This window comes from Bos taurus, chromosome 6 (genome assembly GCF_002263795.3).
Source record: "Bos taurus isolate L1 Dominette 01449 registration number 42190680 breed Hereford chromosome 6, ARS-UCD2.0, whole genome shotgun sequence".
NCBI classification, from domain to species: domain Eukaryota; kingdom Metazoa; phylum Chordata; class Mammalia; order Artiodactyla; family Bovidae; genus Bos; species Bos taurus.
In genome coordinates, this window is record NC_037333.1 from 35,242,202 (window position 1) to 35,263,043 (window position 20,842).

At 38.0% G+C, this 20,842-nt stretch overlaps 1 long non-coding RNA gene across 3 annotated transcripts in view; it reads right to left on the reverse strand.

Annotated features, from left to right (window-relative positions):
* Positions 1–20,842, reverse strand: part of LOC112447052 (uncharacterized) — a 384,327-nt gene that overhangs the window by 255,166 nt on the left and 108,319 nt on the right. For 2 of the 3 annotated variants that reach the window (XR_003035096.2, XR_009494840.1), the window contains 2 exons: positions 18,122–18,248; positions 16,842–17,112 (listed from right to left, as the gene is read on the reverse strand). This is a non-coding gene — a long non-coding RNA (uncharacterized lncRNA). The remainder of the gene's footprint in view (positions 1–16,841; positions 17,113–18,121; positions 18,249–20,842) is intronic. The other variant, XR_009494841.1, reaches the window with a different exon arrangement.

Genomic DNA, 20,842 nt, shown 5'->3' on the forward strand with positions numbered 1-20,842 from the left:
TGGATTGCCATTTCCTTCTCCAGGGGATCTTCCCAACCCAGGGATCGAACTCAGGTCTCCCGCATTGTAGACAGACGCTTTACCATCTGAGCCACCAGGGAAGTCATATATAAAGAGATGAGAGAAGGGAAGCTATTTATTGAAATAAAAAGGAAAAAAATAGGGTTAGTATTTGTGGTGTGCTTTGTGTTTTAATGTAGGACTCCTACCCCTCAAAGGTAGTGCTCTTTTCTTTCCACACGTAAAAGAATATCCTGTTTATGTCAACAAAAGAGTTAATGAAGCAAAATAGTTTGTGATACACTTAAGACCTTGAATGCAAGGTAAAAGAATCAGGGGTAATTTCATGAAATGATATAGTGGATTTATATTTTTACCCATAAATATTTAGCCATTTATAAAAAAAAAAAATTTTTTTTTTTTTTATGCTTCTAGTAGAAACTATGGTAACTAATTCTAATCTGGATGTTGTTGTAAATTTACAGTGTTTTTCTACTGAGTACTTATGTTGAAGAAAGTTAAACTGCCCAATTTGTAAGAGCTCCTAAAATTCTTTTTGAAAAAAAAAATACATATATATATTTTTATAAATGGCTAAATATTTATGGGTAAAAATATAAATCCACTATATCATTTCAAGAAATTACCCCTGATTCTTTTAGCTTGCATTCAAGGTCTTAAGTGTATCACAAACTATTTTGCTTCATTAACTCTTTTGTTGACATAAACAGGATATTCTTTTTTTTTTTTTCATGATTTTATTTTATTTTATTTTTTTCTATTTTTTTTATTCAATTTTAATTAAAAAAAAATTATACATGTGTTCCCCATCCTGAACCCTCCTCCCTCCTCCCTCCCCATACCCTCCCTCTGGGTCATCCCAGTGCACCAGCCCCAAGCATCCAGCATCGTGCATTGAACCTGGACTGGCATCTCGTTTCATACATGACATTTCACATGTTTCAATGCCATTCTCCCAAATCTTCCCACCCTCTCCCTCTCCCACAGAGTCCATAAGCCTGTTCTATACATCAGTGTCTCTTTTGCTGTCTCGTATACAGGGTTATCGTTACCATCTTTCTAAATTCCATATATATGCGTTAGTATACTGTATTGGTGTTTGTCCTTCTGGCTTACTTCACTCTGTATAATAGGCTCCAGTTTCATCCACCTCATTAGAACTGATTCAAATGTATTCTTTTTAATGGCTGAGTAATACTCCATTGTGTATATGTACCACTGCTTTCTTATCCATTCATCTGCTGATGGACATCTAGGTTGTTTCCATGTCCTGGCTATTATAAACAGTGCTGCGATGAACATTGGGGTACACGTGTCTCTTTCCCTTCTGGTTTCCTCAGTGTGTATGCCTAGCAGTGGGATTGCTGGATCATAAGGCAGTTCTATTTCCAGTTTTTTAAGGAATCTCCACACTGTTCTCCATAGTGGCTGTACTAGTTTGCATTCCCACCAACAGTGTAAGAGGGTTCCCTTTTCTCCACACCCTCTCCAGCATTTATTATTTGTAGACTTTTGGATTGCAGGCATTCTGACTGGTGTGAAATGGTATCTCATAGTGGTTTTGATTTGCATTTCTCTGATAATGAGTGATGTTGAGCATCTTTTCATGTGTTTGATAGCCATCTGTATGTCTTCTTTGGAGAAATGTCTATTTAGATCTTTGGCCCATTTTTTGATTGGGTCATTTATTTTTCTAGAGTTGAGCTGTAGGAGTTGCTTGTATATTTTTGAGATTAGTTGTTTGTCGGTTGCTTCATTTGCTATTATTTTCTCCCATTCTGAAGGCTGTCTTTTCACCTTGCTAATAGTTTCCTTTGATGTACAGAAGCTTTTAAGTTTAATTAGGTCCCATTTGTTTATTTTTGCTTTTATTTCCAATATTCTGGGAGGTGGGTCATAGAGGATCCTGCTGTGATGTATGTCAGAGAGTGTTTTGCCTATGTTCTCCTCTAGGAGTTTTATAGTTTCTGGTCTTACATTGAGATCTTTAATCCATTTTGAGTTTATTTTTGTATATGGTGTTAGAAAGTGTTCTAGTTTCATTCTTTTACAAGTGGTTGACCAGATTTCCCAGCACCACTTGTTAAAGAGATTGTCTTTAATCCATTGTATATTCTTGCCTCCTTTGTCAAAGATAAGGTGTCCATATGTGCGTGGATTTATCTCTGGGCTTTCTATAAACAGGATATTCTTTTACGTGTGGAAAGAAAAGAGCACTACCTTTGAGGGGTAGGAGTCCTACATTAAAACACAAAGCACACCACAAATACTAACCCTATTTTTGTTCCTTTTTATTTCAATAAATAGGTTCCCTTACGCCTACAGAAATTCTCAGGAAAGCAGGCCATATGGGTAGTGTGTGGAGGACTAAACAGGAGGGCAATTTCTGGCTTCTGGAGAATCAGATCTTACAGATATGGTTTCAAATTTTTGTATGAAATATTAGAAATTCCTAGATCATAAGCCACATTTATTATTCCCCAGGAAATGCCAAACGTATTCCAAACACAAACATAAGTGATTTTTGGATTATCTGCTTGTGTTCCTCTCCAATAGCTTGGAAAATTGAGTCAACTGCATGTGAACTTCTTATTCACAACTAGTCAGAATATAGCCTCCTCTGAATTATTCATGCTAATTGTGGGGAAGAAGAAATGTCATGAGTAAATTAATTTACAGATGAAAAAATCTGGATTGCTATGGCATATTGCATTTATCATTGAGAGAGAATATTTCACAACATATTATAATTATTTAAAAGATTTTGTCTATTACATTTGGAGTTTTGAGAGCACCCAATGATAAGGAATTGAGGCAGGTGTGAGAACTATAAAAATGAGCAACTCACAGCTGGTCATCTCAAGGAATTTAGTGTTTCATGGAAAACATAGATAAGAATACTAAGATTTACAAAACAGTAACAAAATCACATGGAAACACAGGGACAGAGGGAGCTTGGAGGATTTGAGAAATTCCATGGGTAAGTTAGCAAGCTGAATGTCAGATGATGAGTTATCTAGACAGTTGTGAAAGGGCATAAGTGAAATAAGAAGAGCTCAGAGCTTGCAAAGAAAACCAAGCAGTTCCATGGATCTTTGGGCAGCTCCAGGCAGCAGGGGACACCTGGGCTTGGCTGCTATCACAACTTGACTGGCATCACAAGCAGCTATAGCAATCAAGATCTAAGTATAATGCAATGACCCCAAGCACTTGAGAACTTATGTTTTAGAGGTGCAGATTTTTGGACACTGTCAGTCAGTTCAGTTCAGTTCAGTCGCTCAGTCGTGTCTGACTCTTTGCAATCCCGTGAATCACAGCACGCCAGGCCTCCCTGTCCATCACCAACTCCCGGAGTCCACTCAGACTCACATCCATGGAGTCAGTGATGCCATCCAGCCATCTCATCCTCTGTCGTCCCCTTCTCCTCCTGCCCCCAATCCCTCCCAGCATCAGGGTCTTTTCCAATGAGTCAACTCTTCGCATGAGGTGGCCAAAGTACTGGAGTTTCAGCTTGAGCATCATTCCGTCCAAAGAAATCCCAGGGCTGATCAATAGATGTGAGTACTACAGTTGGCCCCAAGAATCTGCCTTGTTAACAAATTATCCAGGTATTTTAAAATGTTAACTAAAATTTAATAATTATTGTTCTATGACATTAGATACACATTATAATCACCTAGGAAGCCTTAAAAGATGCCAATGTCTAGACCCATCTCAGATATTATAATCTGGCCATCATCATTTTTTACAGTTTCCCTGGTGAGTCTAATGTAGAATCAAGTGTGGGAATCACTTGTCTAAAGGAATTACCAGTGCATTGTTATTCCTTTTTTGCTGACATATCTCCCCAGGGACATTTTAGACTAAAGTCCATTTCTTTAGGTCCTAAAGGTCACTTTTACTAGCACCATAGTAATGACCATCTGGTTTCTATGTTTGTGTTTGCCACAATTTGAAACAGACCTTGTAGAATAGTATAAACACCTAACTATGCCTTTATCTAATACACAAGCAGAATAACTGAAAGAGTATTAGAGGACACAACATCTTTAGAGGTAAAGTATCTGGTAGTCTCAAGTACTGTGTATTGAAATTAAATGTTCCAGGAGCTGTATTTCAGGCAGCTCCAGAACCTTACCTTCAGAAATGTATTTTGACATTGAAATGTATCTTTCTACACATGTGAATATACCAACTAATCATTGTGAGGTTTCCACTATAAATGGCTTCTTTCATGGACAGAAATTTCTTGTAAGATAAATTAAGGGACACATTCAGAGCATTTCTTAAATTGTTTTCCTGTTTTATCAATATATAATTGACCTATAACATTGCATTAGATTAAGTTATACAACAAAATGATTAGATATATGTATATATGTTGTGAAATAATGACCACATTAAGTTTAGTTAAAATCTTTCTCTCTGATTTATTTTAATACCGTGCTGAGGTCCTTCCATGCTGTCACAAATGGCAGGATTCCCTTCTTTGCTATGAGTGAATAATTTGAACTTATTAATTTATGCATATACACACTATATTGTTTCCATGTCTTGGTTATTACAAACAATGCTGTAATGAACATAGGGGTGCAGATATCTATTCCAGATAGCAATTTTCCTTCCTTTGGACATATACCCAGAAGTGAAATTACTGGATAATATAGTAGTTCATATAGTAGTGGAGGCGATCGAATTCCAGCTGAACTATTTAAAAATCCTAAAAAATGATGCTGTTAAAGTGTTGCACTCAATATGTCAGCAAATTTGGAAAACTCAGCAGTGGCCACAGGACTGGAAAAGGTCAGTTTTTAATTCCAATTCCAAAGGAGGGCAATGCCAAAGAATGTTCAAACTACCATACAATTGCACTCATTTCACATGCTAGTAAGGTTATGCTCAAAATACTTCAAGCTAGACTTCAGCAGTATGTGAACCAAGAACTTCCAGATGTGCAAGGTGGGTTTAGAAAAGACAGAGGAACCAGAGATCAAATTGCCAAAATTCGTTGGATCATGGAGAAAGCAAGAGAAATCCAGAAAAACATCTACTTTGCTTCATTGACTACATGAAAGCCTTTGACTGTGTGGATCACAACAAACTATGGAAAATTCTTAAAGAGATGAAAATATCAGACCACCTTACCTGTCTCCTGAGAAACCTGTATGTGGGTCAAGAAGCAACAGTTAAAACCAGATATGGACCAATGAACTGGTTCAAAATTGGGGAAGGAGTATGACAAGGCTGTATACTGTCACCCTGTTTATTTAACTTATAGGCAGAGTACATTACATGAAATACCAGGATGGATGAATCACAAGCTGAAATCAAAATTGCTGGGAGAAATATCAACAATGTCATATATGCAGATTATACCACTCTAATGTTAGAAGTTGAAGAGAAACTAAAAAGCCTCTGGATGAGGGTGAAAGAGGAAAGTGAAAATGCTGGCTTAAAACTCAACATCCAAAAACAGAAGATCATGGCCTCCAGTTCCATCACTTCATGGCAAATAGATGGGGAAACAATGGAAACAGTGACAGATTTTATTTTGGGGGGGCTCCAAGATCACTGTAGATGGTGACTGCAACCATAAAATTAAAAGATGCTTATTACTTGGAAGAAAAGCTATGACAAACATAGACAGCATATTAAAAAGCAGAGACATTACTTTGCCAACAAAGGTCCATATAGTCAAAACTATGGTTTTTCCAGTAGTCATTTATGGATGTTAGAGTTGGACCACAAAGAAGTCTGAGTGCCAAAGAATTGATGCTTTCGAACTGTGATGCTGGAGAAGATTCCTTGGATTGTTCATTGGAAGGGACGGATGCTGAAGCTGTGGCTCCAGTACTTTGGCCACCTGATGTTGCATGATTTTCATCCTCACTAACAGTGCACAAGTGTTCCCTTTTTTCCACATCCTCACCAACACTTATTTACTGTCATTTTTGATGATAACCATTCTTACAGGTATGAGGTAATAGCTAATTTTGGTTTTGAATTGTATCTCCCTGATGATTAGTGATGTTGTTCACTTTTCATGTATCTGTTGGTCATTTGTACATCTCAGAAAAAATGTCTATTTCATTCCTCAGCCTAATTTTTAATCATACTGTTTATTTGTTTGCTATTGAGTTGGGTTAATTCTTTATATTTTTTCTGATATTGACTCTTTATCAACTGTATGATTTGCTAATATTGGCTCCTATTCTGTAAGTTTCCCTTTCATTTTATTGATGGTTTCCTTTGCCATACAGAGCTATTTTATCTCATTTATTTACTTGCTTCTTTTTCCTAATTCCTATTGGGAGCATTACCTCTCTATAGCCCTCATTTATAGTGAAGCCATTGCAGGACAGTTCTTTTTAAATGTACCCCTACCTCTAATGCCTGTAGTGTATAGTCACTACCTGTTAGGCAGTACGTGCCCCAACTTTTGAGAAGAAGGAAGGAGGCAAACTCAGTCACTAACTTAATTTCCAGCTTACCAGAAGGTAGTAAGAATCTGTTCATTATTCTCTACCTGTTTGGAGTACAACAATGGTGAGAAAGATAAGAACATCAGAAAGATGGATGTTAGAGGACAATTCTACTCATTTGCTGGTTGAAATAATGAAAGTCCCAGAAATTTTAGCACATGTTAATCAAGAAATAATAAGAGATGAGAGGAAAAGAAAGCATTAAGTTATTCTCTTTATCTTTTGCTGAAAATAGTTCTCAGCTCTTTGGAGTTTAGAGCCAGTGTTATTTAGTGTGGAAACGGAGGTTCCTGAACAAAGACCAAGATCATGCCTGATTCTGTGGATGGTTGAGTGGTGAAGCCACAGCCCTTCCCCACTTTGCTCTCTCCAAACTATTTCTACTTAATGACAGGAAGGGGAAAGGAAAATGTGCAATCCATCCTAAAGTCTCTCTTTTGTCACTTTCCAAACAATGTCTAGAGGCCAGAAATGAGTATTCATTACATTTTGTCCTGACAGGAAATGAACCTAAAATGATCCTATTTTGTTCTTGGCCCTTTACCATCCCTATCACCAAAAGCAATTATGCTTTTGCACAATGTACTATATATAGGAAACCAAATGCATTTACTCCTTATTTTCATGGCATTAAAAATCAAAACCAACTAATTCTACGGTGAAGCCAGGCAAATACACAGTTAGCCTGTAACATCTTGGGTCAAAAAGGAAGGAAAGATTTTTTAAAATGGGGCATGTCAAAGGGATGAGGGACCCACCTGCAAGAGATTTCACTGATGAAAGATAGAATAACTCAGACAAAAAATAATTAATGGAATACTGGGTTATAATCCAAAGTATAAAAGAAACATCCCTGAGTCCATGCAGATATAAATAAATGACTGAATAAACAAATAGAGAAGAAAAGACAAATCTTTCTTCAAGAAGGATTCCAAATAATTTATGGGAGGATGCTCCCCTCCAAGAGATGGAGCTTAAGCTCCCTTACTGTTTGAATGTAGTGTGGACTTGGTGACTTGCTTCCAAAGATAAAATAGAGAAAGAAAGAAATAATAACTTTACAGTGGAGCAATGTGCCATATGCTACCTTGGATGAGGATCAAGGTTAACATCATCAGTGGTAAATCATGTTGATAGCATGCACGCCCCCAATATGATGTGATGATAAGAGCATTTCATCACAGGATCTTCCTTGCCAAAACCAATGACCCCAGTCTACACAGGAGAAAAACATTATACAAAAATTCAAGGACACTCTACAAAATACCTAACCAATGCACCTCAAAACCATCAAAGTTGTGAACAACAAAGAAAGACTGAGAAACTATCACAGACTAGAGCAGAGTGAAGAAGCAAGACAACTAAATACTATATGGTATCCTGGATTGGATCCTGGGTCAGAATACGATAATGATGGAAAAACCAGTAAAATCCTGCCATTCCAGTTAATACTAATATACCCATGCTGGTTTCTTAGTTTTGACAAATGTGCCCTGGTAATGTAAGATGTGAATGATAAGAGAAACTAGGTGAGTTGTATGTCCCGAAATAAAAATTGTGTCTCAAAATAAATACTGTATTGAAAAAAATAAGACAAGTAAACATTATAAAAGCATGTGGAATGAAACTGTCAAAAAAGCATTTATTTTATGCATGTTATGCAGGTAAGTTTTTTTAAATGTGTGATTTATGTGTGTTTTAGAAGAAATAAGCCAAAGATACATGATGAAATTTTTAGGCATAAAATTTAAATGTTTCCACATTTTTTGGTGACAATTCAGGAAGGCTTTCCCTATATCAACTTACTTCCTTTTCTTAAAACAAAAATTAGTGTCAGTTAAGTGTTTTTAAGAGTAAATTTTCTATAAGTTGTATCAAACCTGAGATCATCATGCAATAGGTTAAAAGCATCAAAGATTTTGCTCCCAGTACTTACCTGACAAGGGCTTCCCTGGTGCTCAGTGGCAAAGAATCTGCCTGCAATGCAGGAGATGCAGAGACACGGGCTCGATCCCTGGGTTGGGAAGCTCTGCTGGAGGAAGACATGGCAACCCAATCCAGTATTCTTGCCAGGAGAATCCCAGGGTAAAAGGAGCCTGATGGGCTACAGTCCATAGTTTGGCCAAGATTGGATACAACTGAAGTGACTTAGCAAACACTCACTCTCACTTGATATTCATTATTATCTCTAATTCACCCAAGGTATCCTTACTTTTCCAGTTAACTCGTAGTGTTCTGTGCACTCTCTCTTCACTGGTGTATGCTTCAGTTCCAGGTAAGGTCTTGCAAACTCATTAACTGCTTCTGTTTCCCCACGATGGCTGCCTTTTCTTTCCTCTGTTGCTTGGACACAACAAAAGAATTTGGAACAGGGCTTTATTTCCCTCATTCATTTTATACATTTTGATCAGTATCGGTAGTCTTCAAAGTTATTTTGATCACCTTAGTCTTGTTTCTAGGTCAGTGTTTCTTAAAGAGTGGTGTGAAGACTAGCTACATCAGAAATACCTGGGATATTGATTCTTGGCCTATACCTACAGACTTAGAATCTCTGGGGTGGAGCCCACAAACCTGATTTTAACAGAGGCTCCAGGGTAACTTTTGTCCACCACTGTTCCCTAGTGGCTCAGACAGTAAAGAATCTGCCTGCAGTGTGGTAGACCTAGGTTCAATCCCTGGGTTGGGAAAATCCCCTGGAGCGGGATATGGCAACCCACTCTGGTATTCTTGCCTGGAGAATACATGGACAGAGAAGCCTGGTGGGGGGTCACAAAGACCTGGACATGACTGAGAGACTAAGTACAGCACAGTATAGAAAGCTACAAGTTTCTGGACATGGTTAGTTTTCTCTTCCATTTATGGAAGAACTTGAAACTCTTTAGCAGTGTCAAAATTCCAAGTAAATACTGGTTGTTGTTCAGTTGCTCAGTCGTGTCTGACTCTTTGCGGCACCAGTGACTGCAGCATGCCAGGTTTCCCTGTCCTTCACCATCTCCTGGAGCTTGATCAAACTCATATCCATAGTGTCAGTGATGCCATCCAACCATCTCATCCTCTGTCATCCCCTTCTCCTCCTGCCTTCAATCTTTCCCAGCATCAGGTGACCAGAGCATTGGAGCTTCAGCTTCAGCATCAGTCCTTCCAATGAATATTCAGGATTGATTTCCTGGAGGATTGACTGGTTTGATCTCCTTGCTATCCACCCTTGGACTCTCTCAAGAATCTTCTCCAACACCACAGTTCAAAAGCATCCGTTTTTCACCATTCAGTCTTCTTCATGGTCGAACACACATCCATACCTGACTACTGAAAAAACCATACTTTTGACTAGGTGGACCTTTGTCAGCAAAGTAATGTCTCTGCTTTTTAATATGCTATCTAGGCTTGTCATAGCTTTTCTTCCAAGGAGCATCGTCTTAATTTCATGGTGCAGTCATCATCTGCAGTGATTCTGGAGCCCAAGGAAATAAAGTCTCTCACTGTTTCCATTGTTTCCCCATCTATTTGCCATGAAGTGATGAGACCAGATGCCATAATCTTAGTTTTTTAAATGTTGAGTTTTAAGCCAGCTTTTCATTCTCCTCTTTCACCTTCATCAAGAGGCTCTTTAGTTCCTCCTCACTTTCTGCCATAAGTGAATACGGGGGTACTCCAACCTTTGTTCTTGACTCTTTATTTGGATGAGTCTATCAGTTCTACAGCAAAGAAGTTTGAAATAAAACTTCTTGTGATTTTTTCTCAGTTTCAGTATTTCCAGGGGCTCTTTCCAAATAAGGCCCCTTCCAAAATCCAGCTACAAAAAGCTATACTGAGAAATGTTCTTAAATGTTATTTCAATTCACTTTCTTCACTTTTCTTGATGGATTTCTTGCATCATTTCTAGACTAATAACGCAATACCAAGAGTCACATACATAATATAATAGTGAATTATGCTGAATTTATCTGATGAATAAATCATTTTAGCTAACAACACATGGTTAAAATATTTCCTAAAAAAATGTTTCTTTTCTCAAAGTTAGAATAGTGTGAAAAGTGTATGTGGTTTATACTTGTTCTCCTTTTCCTTCATGGCTTGAAATTTCCATTGTCTGCCTCATTGTGACCCATTATTTGCATTTTTTTCTCATTTCATTTAAAATTATCAAGTTGTCTTTCATGTTAATTAGCTTTAAACACGAAAAAATATCTCTGTGCGTGTAATATCCAACTCCAAATAGCCATTATTTCATTAGCTTCATGCTTTGGAGACATAATGGCTGCTTGTTACAGCACAGCAGAGCTGGTATAAATTAAATCTTAATGGGTCACTCATTTAAAAAGTAGTGTAAAATGCCCTGAAAACCAAGGTTCTTTAGCTAAACTTAATGATATCTTTGCCATAAAATTTTCCTAAGGTTGCTCTTGTAGTTTAAACACACATCCATTTTAATCAGTTTCTAAATTGTTTACTCAGGAATATCTTAAGAAAAGAAATTAATGCTGATTAGATCTTCTGACAAAACAAACCTAAAACATCACTATTGATGTTTCTAACCAAATGCTGTGAGAACTATACATATATTTTTGTGCATGGATTCTATATTTCCTAAGGAAATGACATGCAAAAAGCTGATGATGGCTACTGAAATATCAAATTTAATGATCTCATACATACAAGTGATTTTTAAAGCAAGTAATTCATTCATTTAATATTTTGATTCAGAAGTAACAATCTCAACTAGGTTAAAATGATTAATAAACTCCTCTAGAAAAGAACTGCAGAAGGAAATGGCAACCCACTCCAGTATTCTTGCCTAGAGAATCCTGTGGATGGAGGAGCCTGAGGGCTGTGTCCATAGGGTCACAGAGTCGGACACAACTGAAGAGACGTAGCGGCGGCGGCAGACAAAAACTCTTCATATTCAAAAACACTTCCAACATTTTACTCCCGCTGGAAGATATATGTGTGTGTGTGATATTGGCTCTATTTGACTATATATAGTTAGAAAGCCTTCCAGTTATAGAGCATACAGAAATCTAGTTATGATTTTTAAGTAAAATTTCTTCTATTAATTATTCAAAAAAATTATCTCAACACTTTTGTACGTCAGGCACTATACCAAATCCACTGAGAACAAATGTGAATAAGGCAGACATGTTCCCTGCTCTTATGGAGCTTGAAAATTAGTGCTACTATTTTATTCCTAAAAATATAAGGACTTTTTGTCAACTGCATGCTAGTTGGACTCACCTCATATTAATCAATTAGATTTTATAGTACCTAATTGTTACTGTTTCAACAATACAATAAAACAAATAGGGAATTTTAAACATTGTAGGAAAGTAAGTCACACATTACACATAAAATAATTATGTGATCAAGGTATTATGGGTTTTACAGAATTTGCAATCATTGCATTTATGATATAATTCAGTTAAATATATGGTACATTAGAAAACAGAAAAGTACCTGAGAGGATGCTAATTCTATGCTACAAACTGCACTCAGCCCCAACCCCTGCCAAATTAATTTCTCTTTTGGGAAAAGAGGTTAAGCCTGATCCCTGAAGTTTCAAGAATTCTTCCTTTCCTGTAAATAGTGATATAAGTAAGTGGAGTGATATAAGTAAGAAAAACTACCTCTTATGAAAAGCTGAGCGCCGAAGAATTGATGCTTTTGAACTGTGGTGTTGGAGAAGACTCTTGAGAGTCCCTTGGACTGCAAGGAGATCCAACCAGTCCATTCTGAAGGAGATCAGCCCTGGGATTTCTTTAGAGGAAATGATGCTGAAGCTGAAACTCCAGTACTTTGGCCACCTCATGCGAAGAGTTGATTCATTGGAAAAGACCCTGATGCTGGGAGGGATTGGGGGCAGGAGGAGAAGGGGACGACAGAGGATGAGATGGCTGGATGGCATCACTGACTCGATGGACGTGAATCTGAGTGAACTTCTGGAGTTGGTGATGGACAGGGAGGCCTGGCGTGCTGCGATTCATGGGATCGCAGAGTCAGACACGACTGAGTGACTGAACTGAACTGAACTGATACTGTACTACAACAGTGTGAAGTTCCTAACTTCCTGTGATTCTTTAGAAAATTATATTCTTTAAATTAATTGAAAAGGGAATTTTGAGTAATTCATGAAAATTCCAGAAATCAGTTTTTCATTGTGAGATTAATATTTTATACTGACATATTAAATATGTGGAAAAAATTTTTTTCCACTTGAATAGTGAATTCAAGAATGAGCTAGAAACTGCTTGGTTTCTCCCAACTTTAATTCAGCCCAATCTTGCTATTCACCATTCACTACATCAGTTAAGGATTTCTGCTGGTCATCAAGGAAACTATAATATAGAAGGGTTGAAAATGGTGATAATCTCACTTTCCATAAACCTGTAAACAAGAGATAAACTGAACAGAAAAAGCACAAATGCATTCACTGTTCCATTGGAGAAAAAGGTTTGAAATTATCATACAAAGAGGCTTTTCAAAAACAGTGCGAGAAAGAAAAACACCAATACAGTATACTAATGCATATATATGGAATTTAGAAAGACGGTAACAATAACCCTGTATACAAGACAGCAAAAAAGACACTGATGTATAGAACAGTCTTTTGGACTCTGTGGGAGAAGGAGAGGGTGGGATGATTTGGGAGAATGGCATTGAAATACGTACAATATCATATATGGAATGAGTCGCCAGTCCAGGTTCCATGCACGATAGGGATGCTTGGGGCTGGTGCACTGGGACGACCCAGAGGGATGGTATGGGGAGGGAGGAGGGAGGAGGGTTCGGGATGGGGAACACATATATACCTGTGGTGGATTTATTTCGATATTTGGCAAAACCAATACAATAGTGTAAAGTTTAAAAAAAAAAAAAAAAACAGGGCATGCTGTTTTACAATAGCTAAAGAGGAAAAGTGAGAATCTGAGGGATTCTCTAGAGGTCCTAGGATAAATGAGGAAAGAAATGGGACTTGAAGAGTAAGGGTATGCATTCATTACAAATGCAAGAGGAATTTTTTTTCTTTCTAATTTAAAAATTGGAAACACAAGCCTGAGATTCTGCCCATATTAATTTGCCTTTTTATACAGTGTAGGACAATTTTATTTCATAGTACTATAGAAGCAAACTTCACAAAGGTTTAATGAAAACAAATCTTCGTAGTAGCCTTTCCATAGTTCACTGAAGAGTGCTGGAAATATCCAGAACTATCACTCCATTTAAAATTATCAAATTTACTTAGATATGTAAAAGTTTTCATTTCCTATTTTCCAATTTTGAGGTTATAAAATGGAATAAAAATCTCTGACGTAAGATGAGGAAGAGGAGAAGGGAAAAACAAAATGTGGTTACACTGGAATTTTAGCATAGTTCATTCTTACCACGAAAGATCCAAGTAAAAGTTAAGAGTAGGGAGGAAATAGCAAAAAGTAAGTATGCAAACTATTGATAGAAGGAAGAGATATGAAAATCAAGTTTCAATTATTTTATGATTTAGATTAAAAAAAAAATCCTGCATTTATAGTGTTTTAACACTAATTGCCCATAAAATATAAAATAGGACTTCCTTAAATTCAATTAAATACACTATACATACTACTTTCTAATGGTCCTCTGTTTCATACTGCTGTTATCAATCTCTACTAAAACTGAGGTCCTTGAGGACCAAAGCATATATATTTTTCTCCCATCTTCCCAGCCCTCCCTCCACAGGTAACCAGCAGGAAACTAATAAATGTTCCAAAGACAAGAAGTAAAAACAGACAGGAATGAGACTGACTTTCTTAAAGATTGAGTAGAAAGGTACCTTTTCATCTTGAATTCCTTGCTTCTACTAATCGAATGATGGGATTCAGCACATGCCATACAAAAGTATGGCACCTTGGCATGTTGAACATTTTAAGCTGAAAGAATTTGAGGAAACAGCAAAAGCAGGAAGATAACCCTGCCATTTCTCCAACCCTTCTCCTCTGACTTATCGTAAAACCCTCCTGTGAGACGTATCCTTCCTGTACTCAGGGAAAGGAGCATTCATATCTGGGAAGACAAGGGGACAACCAAGAAGAATCTGAACATCCCTTGCCAAGTTCCCCCCTGGGAACCTGGGGGGAACTACACTTAACTCATACTCCTTAGCCTATTTCTCCACGCTGCCCCACCCTTCATCAGAGCTAGCAAAATGATACTCAGATTTTCTTTAGGTCTTTGTTTCCTTATGAGGGCTCCTGTGTCAAGTAAAACTTATTTTAATTAATGTGTATGCTTTTCTCCTGTTCCTCTCTCTTTGTCAGTTTAACTTTCAGACCCAGCCATTGGTATTAGGGGAGCAGAGGAAAATTTTTTTCTCCTCTGCAAGAGATATATGTTCATACCTCCCCAAATTGATTTTTTTCAAGTGTCCCTCTTACTGAATAGTTTTACAACCAGGAAAGTCTTAAAGGCAGTTGTTAACAGAGCTATCAAAAAGGTTAAGGATTTAAAAGGAAAGTTCAAAATCCTCTGACAGATTTTCTTTAAAATGAAGATAGGAAAGGGAAATAGAACAATGTAATGTGCTGAGGGGTTTTTTTTTTCCCCTGGGATAAAAATGTCTCTTCCAAAAGTAGGTTTGATGTCCCACTTAATTTTCAGCTACTAGTTTCAATTGCTATGTGGAAGACAAAGATGATGAGCTACCCCTCAGCTGCCTTGCCCCTCGACCCACAGTGCTCTGGGCCTCAGTGCTCTCTGAGTCTCCTTCCTATCAGCAGGCATCCCTTCCTACTGGTGGGCAGCCTTCCTATTGGTGGGGCTGTGAGCACACAAGAGAGCACTGTCCCAAATTCATGACTGAGTTACTGTGCGCATAGTACTTAGTTTCAATTTTTTAATAGAAAAAAAGTAGACAGTGATTTTAAACCTAAACAGTCATGCAAATATGTATAGTGTTTCATTTATAAATTAATTTTACAGATATTTTCTCATATAATCTGGCTTCCCTGGTAACTCAGATGGTAAAGCGTCTGCCTGCAATGCAGGAGACCTAGGTTTGATCCCTGGGTCGGGAAGATCCCCTGGAGAAGGACATGGCAACCCACTTCAGTACTCTTGCCTGGAAAATCCCATGGTCGGAGGAGCCTGGTAGGCTACAGTCCATGGGGTCACAAAGAGTGGGACACAACTGAGCGACTTCACTTTCTTCCTTTTTTTCTCTTTCTTTCTCATATGATCGTGTATAATCACTAAAGAAGACCTTCCAGTTATTATCTTCACTGGGCAGCAAATGGAACTCTGACTTAGAGGAGGTTTAACTTGTTGCAAAGAGTTGGACATGACTCAGTGACTGAGCATACACACGCACAATTTGTTACAAGTAAATGTTTTAACAGCAAGTGCATTCAATAATGCTTAGAAGAACCAGTCATTCATCTCTTAGAGATTCCTTCTGTAAAATTCAAGGTGATCCTTTGATGGATGAGAACCCATATTTTAAGCCATATGTTATCTCCTACTTTTGCTATATTCAGTGATATGAAGCAAAAGAATTCAATAATCTAACCAGAAATCCAATAATAGCAATGTCTACCCTAAAAGGTTTTAATCTACTTAAGGTACAACTTAATTTTTGGTATAACTAAAAAAGTGAATAAGTCAAAAGAATTTAGTATGAATATTTTATATTCAATTTAAGATCAAACTATTATTAAGTGGGGCTTCCCTGGTGACTCAGATGGTAAAGAATCAGCCTGCAGTACAGGATACCTGGATTTGAACCCTGGATTGGGAATCCCCTGGAGGAGGGCATGGCAACCCACTCCAGTGTTCTTGCTTGGAGAATCCCCATGGACAGAGTATCCTGGAAGGCTACAGTCCATGGGGGTCACAAAGAGTCGGACATAACTGAACAACTAAGCACACATTAAGTGACCGTGGAAATACATTGTTAACTCTCTTACCAGAAATTGCCTGATATCCTCTAAGCTACAACCAGAACTTATACAATATGTAATAAATTTCCTTTTAACAACAAACAACATTTTTCATTGCTATGACAAATATTCTACTAGTAAGTGTCAAAAGATGGGGAATACTTGTTTGGGATGATAAGAAGGCCATCATCCTGAAAAAGAAATGGTCAACTACACTGGAAATTTTCCTTCTTAAATTTCCCTTTATAAATCCCAGTTCAGCACATCATTCCCTTACAATATAGGTAAAATGAGAATATTCCTATTATTCTTTCTGCATCAACCATGACACATTACATAAACACATGCAGAAGTTTATGTTTCACATTTGTATTTCAAAAATAATGGTATTATTTGAAACATGAATCCAGTGGTATTTAAACATATGTGTACAAACCTTGGAGCTCAGTCCTGAAGGTCCCACTGGGAACATTTTTCTCCCAAACGACACAAGGGCTTTGGGTCACAGATTGTTTTCCTTTGTTTTCCCTCTAGTCCTCATCAAGATCCAACTACACCAGCAGGGAATGAAATCAGCAGGACGCCTGGCAGCCACTTTGCAGAGGCCACATCTTCACTAATGAGGCCCTGAGAGGAGACAGCCACAGAGTCGGATGAAATTCTGCTCAGAATCTTTTGATGCTTCCAGGTACGTTTTCTGCTCGAATCTGATGAAAGTAAGCAAATATATAAGATCATGAAGAATAATACAATAGAACTATCATAGCCAAGTGTAATCACAATGTGGAGACACAAATTTGGAACTGATGGGGCTTGATACAGTTAGTACTCCAATATTGTGACAGAGTTAACATTTTAAACTATGATGGCCGTTACTTGAATTTTCCAAAAATTTGCCTTAAAAACCAAATGAAAATCACTTTCTGACCTAAAGATTCATTACTAACAAGATGAAAATATTCTAACTGAAACAGAAAACTGGATGATCTGAAGTCCCACCGGAACACACAGAATGACAGAATGACTTCAGGCTGACAAACACCCTGAGGAGAACCCACTGTGAATACAGGTACTGCAGTGGGGAGAGGCACACATCTCTTTGGGGTGCTGCAAGGTAAGCACCCACCTGTGGGTAGAACACAGATCAGTGAAGACTAATACTGAATCATAGGTCTGTGGCCAGCCTGGGGTGGGGGGTGGTAATGAAGGCGATATAGAGCATCCCTTTACCATTTTTTAAAAAATTTATTATTATATATCTATTCTGTACTTGGAGAAGGTAATGGCACCCCACTCTAGTACTCTTGCCTGGAAAATCCCATGGACGGAGGAGCCTGGTAGGCTTCAGTCCATGGGGTTGCGAAGAGTCAGACACGACTGAGCGACTTCATTTTCACTTTTCACTTTCATGCATTGGAGAAGGAAATGGCAACCCACTCCAGTGTTCTTGCCTGGAGAATCCCAGGGACGGGGGAGCCTGGTGGGCCACTGTCTATGGGATCGCACAGAGTCGGACACAACTGAAGCGACTTAGCAGCAGCAGCAGCATTCTGTACTTTCAATTAAATAGAAATTCTAAACCAGAGAGCTTTAAATTTCAAACCTTGAGTTCAGACAGTTTAAATGGGGGCAGGGATTTTCAGTGTTGTCTTCATGAGGGTTCAGACATGGGGACTCACTGGAGGACTGCTGGAGCTGACCAAGAGGCCACCTCACCTGCACAGCCTCTTGGGGAAGGTGTCATCACCTGGCTGTGGAGAAGAGAGAACACTCGGGTTTGCCCTGGCTTCACTGTCTAGTCAAAACCACATGGTGTCCTATAAACGTCATCAGGATAGAACTCCTACAAAAAAAATAAAATAGATTTTACTGAGAAAATATTGTGATAACACTGGGAACACAATACTGAGTGGTTTGAGACCAACTAAGGTTCTCAGGGCCCTGATAAATAAGTCTTTCCTGGAGCACTGCACACAGACCCTTAACAGGACTACATGGGTATTTGAAATACTCAGAAATACCCTTCAAATATGATTTTTACCAAAGTCTTTGTCCTATATAGGATATTACTGGAAAAATTGGAGAAAATACAATGATGTCTAAGGATAAGTTATTATTTCCACATTTGGATGGTTCCTCTACATTTGGATGTTGGATGGTTGTACAGGAAAATGTCTCCATTTATATGAAATATATATAAGTAGTTGATGTGATAAGACTTCAAGCCAACAAGTTACTCTCAAATGGTGGAGGAAAATAGAAGTTCTTGGCACCAAACTTGCAACTTTTTGTGAGTTTGTAAGTTTAAGATTGCTTTAAAAATTATATATATATATATATATAATTATATATATTATATATAGCATAATATATATAATTATATATGTTCTTATTGTTTAGTTGCTAAGTCTTGTCTGATTCTTTTGCAATCCCATGGACTGTATCCCACAAGGCTCCTCTGTCCATGGGATTTCCCAGGCAAGAATACTGGAGTGGGTTGCCATTTCTTTGTCCAGGGGCTCTTCCCGACCAAAGAATGAAACCTGTGTCTACTGCATTGGCAGGCAGATTCTTTACCACTGAACCACTGGGAAGCCCATAGCACTCTCCATGACCTTGCCTAAACCTACCATTCTAGCATTTTTACCCATTATTCCCCTTCATAAATCCTGTACTCCAGTTAAACTAGCTTATCAGCTACATCCTAACATAACAGCTCGCAGACTTCCCCACTAATATGACTTTTACCTTACCTCTACCCCAGAAGCTTTCCAAAAAAACAAGAATCTAATTGTCAAATTCTACTCATCCTTGAAGGCATTTCCTAAATGACATCCCATTCATGAAATTTTCTTTCAGAGCCTAGAGTAATGCCTCATATATAGTTTGTGCTCAAAATACATCTGTAGATAAAAGATTTTTTTTCAATAAACAAGAAAGAAAGATGGAGATCCAAAAAGAAGATATAAGTTTGCTTGAAGGTAAATTTGGGAATGCAATTTAATGATCCATGGGAAAGAGTGTAGAAGAAATTCAGATTATAGTAATTGGAAGTATAGAAACCTAGCCCTGCTCTATTTCAGATCAGATCAGTCACTCAGTCATGTCCGACTCTTTGCGACGCCATGAATCGCAGCATGCCAGGCCTCCCTGTCCATCACCAACTCCAGAAGTTCACTCAGACTCACGTCCATCGAGTCAGTGATGCCATCCAGCCATCTCATCCTCTGTCGTCCCCTTCTCCTCTTGCCCCCAATCCCTCCCAGCATCAGAGTCTTTTCCAATGAGTCAACTCTTCGCATGAGGTGGCCAAAGGACTGGAGTTTCAGCTTTAGCATCATTCCTTCCAAAGAAATCCCAGGGCTGATCTCCTTCAGAATGGACTGGTTGGATCTCCTTGCAGTCCAAGGGACTCTCAAGAGTCTTCTCCAACACCACAGTTCAAAAGCATCAATTCTTCGGCACTCAGCCTTCTTCACAGTCCAACTCTCACGTCCATACATGACCACAGGAAAAACCATAGCCTTGACTAGAAGGACCTTTGTTGGCAAAGTAATGTCTCTGCTTTTGAATATGCTATCTAGGTTGGTCATAACTTTCCTACTGGCTAATAATACAGACAACAGGGAACAATAGAGGATGAGATGGTTGGATGGCATCACCAACTCGATGGACATGAGTTTGAGCAAGCTCCAACAGTTGGTGATGGACAGGGAGGCCTGGCCTGCTAAAGTGCATGGGATTGCAAAGATTCAGACATGACTGAGTGACTGAACTGAATAATCTAGAAAGTAAATAAAACCAAAGAGAAACAAAGAGATTTTTCACATACAAGCAATTAAACAAAGCAAGACAAGATTCTTTTTAAGTATGGCGATTGTGTCCAGGTTCTATTTTGTTCAGTTGCTTGAAGGAACAGAGTATTAGGTCACAGGCAAAAATGAGTGATTATCCTAAAACACTGCAATGGGAAGAACAGCCAGCAAAGAATTAAATCTTCTGACTGTATATTCCCTAAACCACTTTCCTGGAAAAAAAAATGCTTTATATTGAAAATACATTATTAGTCACATTCATGAGAGGCCAAGTATGTACCTGCTAAAGAAACAAAGCATTCCTACTTTTCCCTGAATTTCCTGTATAATAAAACCTGAAAGACAATAATGCTTAATTCCTATGGACCTAGAATATTTCATCAAAGAACTACCAAGAATTCTGCAGACATTACTGACAATTACTTTAATATGAATTTCACATTTTAAGAAGACTTCCTCATGGAAAAAGGATATAAGTGATTTCAATTTTTGAAGAAAAATATTGGAGTAATGCCATTTTGTAAGAATCAGCTCTTGCAAATGAAGCTCTCACTCAGGAAACAAAAAGAAGCAATTTCATAATAAAACAAAGTTGCCAGCATGAAACAGCTGTCACTTCACC